Raw genomic sequence first — 14035 nt, 5'->3', positions numbered from 1 at the left:
CCCGTGCCCCGGAAGTTGTCGCGGGCAGAGTCCGGCCCAGAGCGAGGCCCTGTCGTTGCCGCTATCGGGAGGCGCAGCCGTTACCCCGCCGCGCGACGCGGGGGCCGCCGTCTCGCCCCTCACCGGCGGCCCGGCCGGCTCGGCGCGGCGGCCAGCGCGGGGCTCATGGCGGAGGTGGGTGCTGGTCCTTCCCCCCCCCATCCCCATACCCCACCCCGGCTCCTTCTCGCGGGGGTGCCCGGCCGGCTCCGCTGGGAGGGGGGCGGCAGCGGAGGCTCCCGGGGCTGGGCCCGGCTCGCCCGTGGGCGGGAGCAGCCCCGTGTCTCTCCTCTTCCCGTGGGAGCCCGGCTGGGACGTGCCCTGCGGTAGGAGCTCCGTCCGGGGTGCGGGGGCTCGCTGTGGGGGCGGCTGGGGCGGGGGCGCCGGAGGCGGCCCGGGGTTGTTTGTGTGGGGGCTCACCGCCGTGCTGCGGGGTTGTGGCGCGGGGGGGTGAGCGGGGAGCTGGGGGCGGTGAGCGGAGCGTGACTTTAAAAACAAAAGAGGAGCCGTTAAAGTTGGCCCGGCGGTGGGTTTGGCGGAGGCGGGTCTGGGTCCCGGCTGCCTGTTGGGTGCTCGGTGTGTCCGATAGCTTGGTCTCCTCGGCTGGGGTGACCTGTCAAGCGGTCGCATCTTCCTCTGGGTCAGCGGCCTCTGTCACATGCCTCTCAAGGCAAGTGCGTTTTCTGTTCCACGTCGCCGGGCAAGTCCAGGGGCTTCCGAGGTGTGAGCCCTGGGACTAATGGAGAAGTCTGTCGGGTCAGTGGGTTAGGGTCAGCAGGCAGAGCCTCCCGGGGGGATGGGCGTCCTGTGGGCTTTCCGAAGTGGTGCTGTGTGTATGAATGAAAATGACACCTAACTCACATGCCCGTCATTTTAAACTCCCCTTCCTCTGACGTATCCATAGATGCGAAGGTAGCACGCATAGATCTGAAGAGTCGCAAAGGTCAAAAGGTGTCTCGCTACTTGTTTGACTCTGTTCTCTATCTAAACTTGATTTTTCTGGAAAATGAAAGAGCGTTTTCTCATCTTCCTGGACACTGCATCTTATTCACTTCATAAGAAGTGATAATCACAATTAGAAATTACTAGGAGTGTTGTTGGACTGTGAGTTGAAAATAGTACTGTTATTGCAGTGAAGACATACTGTAGAAACGAGGGTTGATTCTAGTAAGTGTTGAAAAAGTTGCCAACCATTGTTTGATTTTAGTAATATTTTAAACAAGTTTTTTATTTGTGACTTTTTTTGAATAGTCTTTGAAATTTTTTAGCTTTTTTTTTTAGGTTTTTTCTTTTTTTTACTTAAATAGCAACAAAGTGATGTTTAGTGTAATGAGAAAAAAGTTTTCTGAATAAGTATTTGTTATCTTTCTTTAATGGTGTTAATGTTAGCAGTAATTCTATACTAGGAATCTGTCATTACAGCTGCTCTGCTAGCTCTACACCATATTTGTATTTAGGGGAATGAAAAATTATTTTTTTTAAGATTTATCGCTGTATTAAAAGTGATTTGGTATTAAGACACATGGGTTCAAATCCAATAAGCATCCTATTTTCTTGTTAAAGTCCGCATAACTGTTTGTCTGTTCTCCTCAATTAGCAAGTGGATTTGAAAAGCACATCTGTCTGTGCCTGCTTAAAAAGAAGCATATATCAGTATAAATCACCAGTTCAAGTCCCAAACCCATTAATTCCATTCCAAATGGAAAGTGATTAAGAACGTTATTCTTTGACTGAGATTCCTTGACTTTATTTGCCTCGGTGTCAAGAACGCTTTGAAAATGCTTGTTGAAACGTCGTGCCATCGGTTGCATGTATATCTGGGCAAGTGGCTTTCCAGGGTTTTGCTCGCTTCCCAGTTGAGTTTCTTGTCTTAAATGTTGGTGGTGAGTTGTACTCAAACTGTGCTCATTTCTGTGTCATTCTTACAGGCAGATTAGTTTGGAACACTTTTTCATCATACAAGAAATTTCTGTTAAAGAAAGAACTGTTGTTGTAAATTGTTGCAATGGGCAGGTGGTAATTTGTGGAAGAGTCTATCTTTGTAAGAAAAGTTTCATAAACTGGAAAAATATATATGGCACTTGGGAAGACTGGTTTGTGGATAAATGAATTTTTATTCTGCACTTCAGTTACACAGTTCTTGAACTGTAATGTTGGTATGTTTTGTCTTTTGAATTGATATGATGTTTCTTTTCTTTGTTAACAAGATATATAAACAAATATATTTACTTGCCATGGAAATAATTTCCTGCTAAATATAACAATCTGGTAATAAATTCTATTGCTTGGAAGTTAGCAAGATTATTGCTAACAGTCTGTCTGTACTCCTACGTACAATACTTTTCAAAAATTAGCTTGAAACTAGCTATATCCATGTTTATTGTGGGTCTGATTCTGAACTCGTTGAAATGAATTTTGTTTGCTTCTGTGACCATTGGGTGTTCTAGTTTAAGCAAAGCAACTTTTTGAATCATGGATGAAATTTACTCCTGAGCAGAGCGGTTTGCAAGACCACTTTAATCACCTGAACCATTGTTTAAATTCCATGTAAATACTAGACTACAGTTAAGAAAATACTTAACATGACTGCATTGGTTTTATTACGTGTATGTTCTTTCTATGCAAATATCTGAGGTGATTTAATCAGTGATGTTTAGAAGAATATCTGGTGAAAGTATCATTAAGGTAGAGTAACTAATGCTCTATCTTCATTTTATTAAACACAAAGAGTGAAATTGGTTAATGTAGTGAACTTCCAGCCTCACTTCCTGCTGCTTGTGCCCAAGTAGGCTATGGCTGCTTAGGTTTCTGGAAAAAATCGGGACAAGACTTAATCTTAGGAACAAATTAATTAAAATAATCATGTTCAGCTGCTCTGGCAAGTATAAATTTAAAATGTGGTGGTGTACAAGTGTGTTTCCACAGCATCACAAGCTGATCAAAATTGGACCTTCTGTCTTCTCAGCCTTCTTCCTCCTCTTTCTTCCTTTTGTCGGTAAGGATGGCACTGGGAGCTGGTTCAGGAGGCTGAACTGGCTGAAAACTAGCAACTTTTTTTTTTTTTTTTTTTTTTTTTGAGTTAGTTTTTTAAAAGACTCAGCGCCTGCACTGACTCACCCAGCAGTTCCCTACCTGCCAGTGGCTGTGTGAGCAAAGAGGTGGGATGCGAGGAGAGGGAGGGGAAGAGTGACCTGCACGGCTGAGTCTGATGTTAGGGGACCCCAGCCTGCGACCCAGTGCTTTGCACAGGCATACAGCTGGCATGGACCAGCTCCACCACTGAAAAACATGGTCCTGTTTGTTTCCACCCCGCTCTGCTGCTTCCTCCTTTGTGCAGGCAAATACTTGTATGGTTATGTGGTGAACTGGGTTGAGGTTTGAACTGACTCGGGGGGAGGGGCAGGGAGGGGAGGGTTAGGTTTAAGCTGGATCAGTTTGCTGCACAAACATTTGTGCTGGCGCAAAGATGGGGGTGGAAGCAAGCAGTAAGGGGAGCAGGGTGTGTCTGTTTCTTTTGGTGACAGTGACACATTATGCCAGTTTAAAGTATGTTCGGTAGTGGCCCGTTCAGTGAGGTTAAGCTCATATGGCATCAAGGATTTGAAGACATTGTTCAGTCATGGTTCGTGGGCATATTTTACACCTAAGACCCCTTAATCCATGGCAGTGTGTCTCTGATTTCATTATGTTCTTTGAAGGGATTTTGAGGGAAGAATCTGGCTTTTGTATACTAACTAATTTTTTTTAGTATTTTTATTTGGTACCTACTGTTTCATTTAGCGGTACTTAATGGGAAAAAATATGCTCATGTTTATAACTGCTGTTCATCCGTCAAATTCATGAAACAATGAATTTGTTCAGCATGTATATTGAGTTTTTAAATTTAAAAGACTAAATTCAGAAAAGATAGTGATCACAGTGTCCACTAAGAAAACTGTGAGGTATTATGCAGTAATAAGTAGATTAAAAAAACCAAGTGACCAAACGTATGAAAATTATGAGGCTTACCTAAGACATATATTATAACTTCAGACAGTTTCCTAGGAGGCAGTGTGCGACTTTTCTTCTTAAGTAACTATTTAATGGTTAGCGGTTTTCAAAATCTATCTTAAGGCTTTCAGGCTATCACAGAAGTTGTACTCTAATGTTTCACAATATGGATAGGCATCGATTTCCCCCCCCTCCAAACATCTGTGAAAATTGTAGATACTGTGTCCCCCAGCCATTTGTCTCTACTGATGTGCCATAGATTACCATGCTTAATGATCCCTTCCACCAAGGAAGCTGTATGCAGCATTATGTGCTTTAGGCATAATCAGCAGCTAAATGGACTCAATCTACCTTCACTGGTCAGTTACCTTGATTAGTCTTTCTTGAAGTGGATTAGTGTGCTCTTACACGGTTCACTCTGTCGCAAGTCTGTATGGGTGGTAACCTCTCTTTGCTGGGTGGCGATGAGTAACTCTGGGCAGTAGCTACTGCTGGAAGAGATGACCTATCTGCAGCTTTTCAGTGACGTTTTCTGAAACGAATGTAATGGGTTTCATTTTTGTTTGCTACTGAATAACATAATTTTACATCAAAGCTATTTGAGAAGCTGTTGGCTGCAAACTGCTGTCCAGAGATGTGTAATTTTGCGCAGCGTATGCAGATGGTATTTTAGTTGTGTGTAAGTTGTAAACCAGCACCCCTAATATAACAGACTGAATTTTCTGTTCTTAAGCATCATTTTTTCTTGTTGGTCCTTCTATTTAATCAGTGTTAGATGTGAACATTCTTTTTGGACTTGAACTGGTGATAAAATGGTGCATAGTGTTTTCTCATGTAAGTATGTATGCATATAGATGTGTGTGTATATGTTATGTATTCTCCAAGTGTAGCATACTCTTCAAAGTTTCCTCTTCACTGCTTCTGGCAGGGTGGCAACAATCATGACAACCAATTTAGCTCCCTCTTTATTGAGGCCCTTTTTCCTGGAGCCATGTGATTCTCCAGAATTTCAGTCTTTCCCTCAAGCTTGAAATGACAACAGAAATAGTTATCCCTTGGCTTCAATAAAAAGAACTAATAACTTATTTCTGATGTTTATACAATAAAATTTCATGATTATTGCATGTTTGGGACTGAGTATATGCATTCTTTTCTAATTAGTGGAAATGGCGTTGTCATTACTGACTGTTTACTCCTGTTGTCTTAGAGTACTTTAATTTCATGTCATTTGTTCTTCTAAAATGCTTTCACATCCATATGTGGGGTAGTGAGATGAGAAGCTTCTTGTCGCATGAACTGTACTTAATCTGTCACTGACTTCTCAGGTGGTCCTGGATAATCCCTAAACTTTTTGCCTGAATCTTAGTCAACAAAGTAATACTGTTAGACAGTGTGTTCCTCTGAATTATTGCGAGTGCAAAATCGTTGTGTTGCATGTCATTGCTATCATAGCTGCCCATGCTGGAAGGCCACCTTTATTTACTTCAACTTCCAGAATCAACCAGTTACTAGACCTGCCACTTCTCTTCACAGGACTTTTATTGGGCTGGTTTTTTGTTTGTTTGTTTATTTTATGTAAAGGTTCAGTTTCAGTATTGGCTGTTGGTAGAAACACCTCTGTGTTGGTATGTTTTTGAACTGGGATTTTGAAAAAAGATCCCAAATGTAGGGTTTAGTTTACCCTTTTTCTTTTTCCCTTGTTTATGATAAGTGTGTATCTTATGGCAAAGGTACTCAAGTATTTCTTGCTATTCATCTTTTTCTTCTACATGTCTCTGTTACTTTTCTGTTGAGGAAAATGTGATTCAGAAATACTGTATGAATTGTCTGTGCTTGTAATAAAAGCTGAGAACTATAGGGCATATCTGAGATAGTGATAGAGGTAGTTTTCCTGGACTGTACTCCAAACTCAGGAGAGACTGGGGCACCGTGTTTTTAGTCTGAAGAACTGACTTCTTTCCCTTGGCTTTTCTTCATAATGATTTTTGTCCTGGCAGGGTTGAGAAGCTACTGCTGTCATTCATACAGTGGTGATGGTTACTGTAAACCACTGATTCGTTACTGTGTGCTGACTCAATGGTGAAAAGTTGCTTTAATTTCCTGCCTTTTCAAGGGTAAAATAGACTCTCTATTCCGTATGCCGGTACCTGGATTCCGTGTTTCTGATGGAAGATACAGAACTTTGATCTGTCTCTCACTGGAGCTGCAGTTTAAACTGGTGTGTTGATATTTCTACTGTTTTCCTGTGGCTGCTGCCAAAGAAGTTAAACTGTGTAGTAGTTCTTATCTGCTGGGATTACTCACCTTGACACAAATGAAGCATTTGTCTTTCAAGCAAATTTTCTTAAATGCTTTGCATAGGGTTATTATCTTCTTGTGCGTTGGTATGACACCTGGCACAATATGCAGGTGGGGGCATTTCATTCTTACCATAATTTAGTCAGTAAAAGTGACTGTACTAATACTGCTTGTTTAGAATCATAGAACCAGAATACCGCAAGTTGGAAGGGACCTATTATGTGAACATTGGAAAGATACTCATCAGCACAATATTAGATGTATTTCTGAGATGGAATGTCTTTATTTCATGGATTGCAAGACGTTTGACAGGGTGGAGAGTCGGCTGGTTTTGCCATGCCTTAGGACACTGTGGCATCTTTTTCCCAAATGCAGATGTTGAAGCAGTAGCTTTAAAGGGGAAACTCCCACTATTTCCACCACCGTCCCCGTCCCCCCCCCCCCGCCCCCGCAGAAATGCAAACTTTGGTTTATGTATAAACTTAAAGGGAAAAATGAACATTCTAGTGCTGTGTTCGATCTTGGTAGCAATGTATCTTATGCTGAGCTTTTCTGAAACGACAGCAGTAGCTTTTTGCTTAGCTGCGCAGCAGAGCAAAACAGAGCTGACTGTGCAGCAGTTATCCTTCAGACATGTCTAAATTTTTCAGTCTATTTATGAGTATCAACAAACACTTTGTGCATACTTTTGCCATGCGTTGAATGCTTCTATTTTCCTTTAATTTAGCTTAAAACTAGTAATGGAATTCCTGAGGTTTTGAAAGGAATAGCTCTTGGCAAGCCTAGAGTTTTGAAACCAAAGGCAAATTAAGATACCAAGCAAACACAGGGAGGGCTACTTCTTCAGGGAAGTATGTTAAGATTCTTCCGACATCTTAGACTTCGTTGTATTTATGTTTAAAAAAAAAAAATATCTCTTTGAATTACTCCTTTAAAGCACAGTTGTTGTTATTTTTCTTTTAAAAAAAATCTTACTGGAACATAAGGGACTTTTTTCCCCCCCCTTGATGTCACTCAACAAGTTTAGCCTTTTCAGACAACCATTAGAAGTAGAGGGTGTAATACTCCTTTCTTTGTAGTTGTCTGTATTTTTCAGTACACTGATTGAAGCATGTAATTAGATTACCAATTTTATTTTAAATAAAATATATTATTGCTTTTGAATCACCACAATAATTGTAATTGAAAGTACTTGTTATTATGCATCTGTCAGGTGGTACAATAATAAAAAGAAAAAAATTATTTACATTTTCAAAGCGTAGTTGCGCTTTGTGTAAAGTGTATAGCTAAGCTGCTTTAGCTTTGTGGATGTAAGAGGAGACGCGACGTAGGGAAACTTGCCTGGCTGTCCCAACCTTGTCCCTATTCAACATCCGTGGTACAGCTTGCTGCAAGCATCTTCCTTCTTTTGTACCCTCTTCCCACTAATCCCAAGGTGTAGAGCATTCATAAAAATCTTGCATGCTATGGCCTTTATTTAGGTTACTGCATTTCTTTTGTAGAGTTTTGTGGCTCTATGTGCCTTCATTCAGTCCTGCATTTCCTTGCAGTGTTTCTTATTATCATAAACATTTTGAATGTCTCAGAGCTCATTATCATCTCTCCCAAATTTAACTCGTTTGGTTGCTGTTTGCGATGCTGCTGACAGCGATATAATCCTCTCTTGCCCAGGGCAGTTGTTTGGGAGTAGCCCTCTTTTTTTCCTCTTCTCCTTGAATCCACAGTCATGCTTTATTCATATCCTCCTCCTTCCTTGTCCAAACAACATTTTCAAGACCACGTTTTCTTTTTCTGTCTTTACAAAGGAAATTTAGGCCTGTATCTGTCATCTGGAGTAGTTCAAGTACCTCCTCCCTCTTCTCCTGATATTCCTATCTCTGCAACCTGTTTAAAATGCAAAATGTTTAAAATACAGATGGTGCAATTTTTCAGTAGTCTGTCTGTTAGTTTTCCTCATCAAGCTAAAGCTCATTGTCTTTGAATTTGAAAACCCGCATCTTGTAGTTCCGCGTCATAGTATTCTTTTTCCTTGCTAGTCTTGGAGCTCAAATCTATCTATTCCCCCTGCCCCGCCCCCCCCCATCTTTACTTATGTTTTGTGTCATATTCTTCACTTTTGAGTATAATTGTATGTTATATATGTTAATGCTACTGCAAGAGAAGACGATTGCACCTCTGACTTTTCTTCACGGGTCTTAGAGTATCCTGTTTTCTCTCTGCTTATATAGATGAACTATATTTTTATTTACCAAAGTTGACAGGGATGCATGTTACCTTTAGATCTTTTCTTAGAGACTGGTGAAACGTATGTTGCTGTATATTTTCCAAATCTGGTTCACTTGTCTGATGACTATACTTTTTACTTTGGAGTAAGCAGAGTGTGCTACTGGCATGCTTTAAACTCTGTCGTGAGAGTACAATGTCAGATTTTGTGGACTTTTATTATCGTATGTGATTTCAGTTAGTAAATACTTTTTTTCTACACTTGGCAGGTTTCTTTGGTGTGGCAAATCAGATGTAATCTGCAGCTTTTATTTAAATGATATACAAATTGAATTAAACTGGCAATAAAAGTATTAAGTGCTGTGTCCTATACTTGACTTATTACAGAACTAAAGCTAAGATTAACAGAGGTAATATATTTTTTTTTTTTAATAAGGAAAGCCAAGTGACTCTTAAATATTTTGTTTTCATGTTTCATGAAACTATGGGTCACAAGATTTTTGTGGCTTGTGTTTTGGTTTTTGTTTGTGATGTTCTGGTGTGTGGTTTGGTTGTATTTGTGTTTTTTTTTTTTTTTTTAATAAAGTTAAACTTTAGGGACTCCTCATTATTTGAATGTTTTTGGCTGGTGAAACAATGAAAAAGTAAAACAATTATAATAGCTAAAATAACAAATTTTAACATACAGCTTGCTATACCTGCCTTGAAAATATTTTAGGATAGTAGAGTTAAATTGTTGTGAATCTCTTCTGGGTCATAGCAGCTGCCTTGTGTTTCATTCTCTTAAAATCTACTGAGTAGACTTTCATGCCTTGAAGTTGAGTGCATGTATGTGCTACTCATCAATTTGTATTGCCCTAAATATAAAAGGACTAGGGCAGTGGTAGTTTTAGTGTTAATTCTTGCAAGTGTACAAATGTTAATGCTAAAGTTAGCTGGATGTTTTGTATAGGTCTATACAGTATTTATGCAGCTAGACTGGAGGTATTCTTAAATAATTGACCCCTAATTTAAGGTTCCTAAAAGCATTTAATTGGGAAACGTTTGGATGCTCTGAGAGAATGTGAAAGCCTGCTTTCTTATCTTTCTGATAGCTGTCTCTTTCTTCATTTACTGTGTAAGTTTTAGGTGATAGTATTCAGTTCCCGAGAGCGCTTCCTCTGTACTTGCAATTTTGCTGGGAAGGATACCATTATGATAATCTTTCTTATTGAAAGGCGTTTGGTTAAGACATTTTAGTTCTTAAAAAGTTATGAACAAGCTAATGTGAAATACAATATTATCCAATAATTTGTTCTCTAAACTTGAACTTTGTGGTATTTATTTAGTATTATTATGATAACATTGTTGTGCCTATATTTAGAGAAATTCTGAGTAATACGTGCTGATCGGTCAATCCTGCAACTCCAGGGAGTGCTCCATTCCTAAAAATTGCTGGACTAGAAAAGAATGTATACAAGAAGGGAAAAAGGGAATGTGCTACATAGGCTTCAGACAAACTATTTTCTTTTTTTATTTTTTTTCTTCCCTCCTCCTCCCTTTTTTGGTAGACAGGTGGGTGGGTGAGCCTTTCTTATCCAGTGCTTACATCCCCTTTCCCGAAGTTCCAGAAGTTTTTCTGATAACAGAGGTAGGGAGAGCATTTCCAGCTTGTCCTCTGGGTCTTTAATTCTAGAGCAATGTGTGTTTTGTCTCAGAGGTACAACAAATACCAGAAACTTAGATAAGCTTCTAGTATCTGTAAGATTCTTTGGGTTTAAGTGTATATTATTACTGTTATTTTAAGATACTTATGGCCACTTAGGGTCTCGAAATGTTTCTACTAGTAAAGGGCAACAAATTGCCCTTCAAAATTTAAAGTTCAAGTTATCTGTCTTGGATTTTCTGTGCCTACAGTGAATGTAGATCATCTGATCTTCACAAACGTGTTTTCTTCTACTATGACTTTAGTCCCTAGGTGTCAGTACATTTGCTTAATAAATATTTATTTCTCCCTGCTTCAGGGTTCCCTGTTAAGTCCCTATAAAGTGGTCCTGTAGAGCACAGCTTCATGTTTGTCTGCTAAGTTTAAATTTACTTCTCTTGAAGAGTTTGTATTTCTTACGTCAGCTGTAGTATAGAATTCTATTTGTTAAATGGATGTAACTTACTAATATAAAATGGTATGTTTTTTAAATAGTTCCATATCAAAGTAAAAAGTAGCTTAACATTGCCAGTAGTGTGAAATTAAAAAAAAACCACCACCCTGCCTTTCTGAAGGTTTGATTGTGCCAATACCGTATCAGTTCAGCATTTTTCTGCGAATTCTTCACTGCTGATGTTAAAATAAATCAATAGTTATTTATACTAAACCTGTCCTGTCTCACCTCCTGAAGGGCATAAGTTAAATTAAGTTTTATGTTATGATACTTTCCTATACTCTTATCTATTGATAAGTAAATTGGAGCACAATTTTGAGCAGCTCTTTATTTATTTAGATCTTGATTCATGTAAGATTTTGCTTATTGTTTTGACTTCTCATTGAACTATATGTGACAAAACTTAGCGAGATATGTTGGAAGAATAAGGTTCAACTTAAGCGTATGCTGGTCAGTTTAGAATTTACTGGTTATAAGCTCTCCTTAGGAAGGACAGTTTGGAGTAGGAAGATGTCTGAAGATGAGGAAACCTATTCAGCTGAGGCTTTGAGGACAGACGGAAGTACTTATTGTTGTACTCTAGGGAAAGCTCAATAAAATGATTAAATGTTGACTGCCATGAGATACTTTATGTTACCAAGTAGAGTGATATTAACCAGTTGTTATGTGATACATCAAACTGCTCTTGCATTGACTGTAAGATGACTGGTTGCAGTGGTACTGTTAGGTTCATTGGCTCTGGTGCTGACTCATAAAGTGCATTAAGGATGGTGCATTGGATTCTTATGAAGTGTCCTATCATAAGCATAAGTTTTCATATTGTACATGAAATATGTACTTTTAGCTTTTTTGGTGCAAAAGCCTAAGTATTCGTTTCAGCATGCTATGCGTTTAGTAGCTAATTATTTTGAAATTGTCCAACGCAGTTTTTTGTGAACTGCTGTAGTGCTTGATTGCGTACAGTTCTAGAATTTTTTACAGAAAATAAACATATTTAAATAAGACCTGTTTTCTAATCCTGCTGTTAGATGTCAAAATGTCTAGAATAGGCAGATTGTATTTCTTCGTGTTGCCTTCCAGTGCCCCACATAAAAGTGTGTGACCTAGATGTGTGTGGGTTTTGTTTTTGATTTTAACGGAGATATGCAAGTTAACATAGCTTTTATTGTTGATTAATAGCTAAAATTATTGGTGGGGGGTAGGATGGGGAAGGGACAGGCTAGTGTTCATTCTTTTATAGAAAGAAAATCTTCAGCTCTCTTCCATCACTTGTGTGCTTTCAGCTTTATGTTCTGCTCCATCATTAGTCTGTAGAAATGCTAGCATTCAAATTGTCAAAAATTGGACATAACCCAGGAGCTGAAAAGAATGTAAACTCTTGTATAATGAAATATAAAAAACCTCCTTGTCAGCTAAGGAGGAATAAGTGAAATACTGTATTAATGAGGTTTTTAAGTAGTTAGATTTTAGGTTTGTTCTGCATGAAATGTTATTTCTCAAGTGTGCTATACCAAGGAAATGTAGCTTCAGAAAGCCTTCTGTATTCTTGACTTCAGAATGAACAAGGAAATATCACAGAAGAATGCTTGAGATGATGGAATAATAAAGCCTAGCAGTGTATGGTGAGCAGCAGAAGTATTTTACATATTACTTCGAATAGTAAATATTTTGGGCTGACTGTTTGTGATTTGAGAGAAATCTTGGTTTGCATTCATTGTAAAGGCTTTCCATGAATTAATTTCAATACCAAACACAACTTCAGTGAAGTCACATCATTGATTACCTCTCATTATGAATGGAGTATTTTGAGGTGGGTAGTTATGGGAAATTTTGTAACTACATAGGGGCATGTAAAAAGAACATAAAACTAGAAAGAATAAGGGGGTGTTGTTTTTGAAGTGCAAGTCTGGAGTTACAAATAAAATCTAACTAAAACTGTCACCAAAATGCTTGATGTTAAAGTTTGTAAGTTAAGAGCTACTTGTTGGGTTACTCATAGGCTAACCCTAATAACAAACTTTATTTAAACTTTCTTTGGGTTTCAAATCTGTATTTGTGAATATATTGCTTTTATGCTACTAATGAGAGTAAAACCATTGTTGAATGGAAATTGCATAAAAATCTCAGAAACCTAGAAGCTGAGTTTCTTTTGCTCCGAGCTAAAATCCCATCTCTTTACAAACTGAATAGTGACAGCGTAACTTGGGGCAGGCAGTGCACTTTTTTCTACAGTTTGCTTTGCACAATTATCTTGTGCATGCATGATTAAATTATTTCTAAATCAGTTTACAGTATGCCTGACAGTATTTTGTTTGTTTGCTTGCTTTAAGCGGCCATGATGTGAACTGCAGCAATTTAGCAGCCGATTCGTGAGTGGTTCAGTGTTTGTCTCCTGAAGTGAGGTAGGGATTTTGTTGGGGGGCTGGCACGTTGTGAGGATAGTGAATTTATCCACTGGCTCCTTGGTGATGGTGGTTGCTACTTCCCAGAACTTAGTTTTATTTCCAAGAAAATTTGTAAACACTTCCGTATGAAGTGTGTGCATTCACAAGCACACATTAGGCCTGTGCCTAATGTAATTAGTTTTACCAGTGGGTTATGTGGTGCCCTGCGATTTTTTCATACAGATTTTATGCATTATTTATACATCTATTTTAGTACTTTTTTTACTAAGCTACTAGATGTGCGTCATCTAAGGTTATATTTCACTATTGATGGCGTAAGTCTGTAGTTTTGGCAGAGATTTTAAACACTTGTAATTAAACTTCTCAAAAGTGTTAGCTATAGGTGATTCTCTAGGGAAACCCAAATAAGTCATGTACCACACAAGTAGTAAACTTGAGTTCTGAGAATCTTATGATTACTTCTTGTTCCCTCGGCTATCTGATGGCCAGCACGGAAGCCTAGATGTGCTGGAGATTAAAGAACTCGGCTATCGCTTCAGTACACTGTGAGTTAGAAAAATGCCTAAAATTAACATACCCAGTTTGACCTTAGTTCCGTAAACATAATAGACAAAATGTATCACCTCGGCAACCAAGAACTAATGCATTTTAGATTGAATAATGTGAAAATTACATCGCTGGGGCTAACTGATGCACGTTGCTGCTGTGTAGGGCTGTTGGAATGGGGAAAGGTAACATGCTCATGATCCTGTTTGAAGTAGGCTAGCGCCATAGGGCTGCCTGCAAAAGTCAGTCTCTGCTGCAATAGAAGAATTTGCATCAGTTCGCAGCACTAGGCAGGTTTCAGAATTTGACAGCAGCCCTCCTTGCAGCACAGCACAGGCTCTCGGTTGCTGGCACAGCAGAAGCAAGGGATGAATATCATCTGGCTGTGGTTCCATC

General features: G+C 39.2%; 1 protein-coding gene across 2 annotated transcripts in view; it reads left to right on the top strand.

Annotated features, from left to right (window-relative positions):
* Window positions 1–30: 30 nt before the first annotated feature.
* The window catches only part of FRS2 (fibroblast growth factor receptor substrate 2), a 58547-nt gene continuing 44542 nt past the window's right edge, over window positions 31–14035 (top strand). Inside the window, exon 1 of one of the 2 annotated variants that reach the window (XM_054206423.1) lies at window positions 31–174. The gene's annotated coding sequence lies outside the window, so the exon portion shown is untranslated. The remainder of the gene's footprint in view (window positions 175–14035) is intronic. The other variant, XM_054206430.1, reaches the window with a different exon arrangement.

The sequence above is a fragment of the Rissa tridactyla genome, chromosome 1 (assembly GCF_028500815.1).
Source record: "Rissa tridactyla isolate bRisTri1 chromosome 1, bRisTri1.patW.cur.20221130, whole genome shotgun sequence".
NCBI classification, from domain to species: Eukaryota; Metazoa; Chordata; class Aves; order Charadriiformes; family Laridae; genus Rissa; species Rissa tridactyla.
The sequence above is the reverse complement of the archived record's forward strand: the minus strand, read 5'-3'. Positions and strand labels throughout refer to the sequence as shown.